The sequence below is a fragment of the Sinocyclocheilus anshuiensis genome, unplaced genomic scaffold (assembly GCF_001515605.1).
Source record: "Sinocyclocheilus anshuiensis isolate Anshui unplaced genomic scaffold, SAMN03320099.WGS_v1.1 scaffold1142, whole genome shotgun sequence".
Classification (NCBI taxonomy): domain Eukaryota; kingdom Metazoa; phylum Chordata; class Actinopteri; order Cypriniformes; family Cyprinidae; genus Sinocyclocheilus; species Sinocyclocheilus anshuiensis.
This window is the reverse complement of record NW_015536577.1, coordinates 883,432-884,089: the sequence shown is the minus strand read 5'-3', so window position 1 is coordinate 884,089 and position 658 is coordinate 883,432. Positions and strand designations below refer to the sequence as shown.

Sequence of the window (658 nt, the reverse complement as noted above, 5' to 3'; positions counted from 1 at the left end):
GGCACGGTGGCCTTGGGACCACGTGCTTTTTTTTTTTTTTTGACAAAAATTAAAACTACTCAGCTATATCAAGAAAAAATGCATTATAATACAAATCTAAAACAGTCATTTTTTTGTTACACTTAAAAGCAAGACTTAAAAATCTTAAAATCGATCCTTGCAGCATTGTACGCCTACTGCATAATATTTTACATATCACATTAAGATTCACAATAAATAGCCTTTTGTTATGTTTACGCACTGATATTTCAAGCTCACCTCAAAAGAGACGCGAAACAGAAGACACCGCTTGCACGGCAGTCCTGAAGTGAAAGAAGGATCCAGAAATCACATCAGTTGAAGGGCTTTTCTTCTTCTTCTACGTTTTTGATGCCAGCTCGCAATACAGGTTTTTGATGCGTTACTGCCACCAACTGGACAGGAGCGTGAAGCGCAGAAGAATAACATATTAGTAACGTTTTTGAAATTCTGTCATATAAATAAACCTGTTGGTCTGAGATAATGCAATAATATGGCACATATCATTCTGGACCATTGTTAAAAGGTCTGGCAAAGTTTGAACTTTTCTGAAGTTCATTGCTTTAATTTTCATATACTGGAGTGAGTGTTTAGATCTATATTAATTTGAAATGTATTGTCATTTGCACAGGTACATTAC

General features: G+C 35.3%; 1 long non-coding RNA gene across 1 annotated transcript in view; it reads right to left on the bottom strand.

Annotated features, from left to right (window-relative positions):
- Positions 1-354, bottom strand: part of LOC107702696 (uncharacterized) — a 1,413-nt gene extending 1,059 nt beyond the window's left edge. Inside the window, exon 1 of the long non-coding RNA XR_001635788.1 lies at positions 259-354. This is a non-coding gene — a long non-coding RNA (uncharacterized LOC107702696). The remainder of the gene's footprint in view (positions 1-258) is intronic.
- Positions 355-658: the final 304 nt, after the last annotated feature.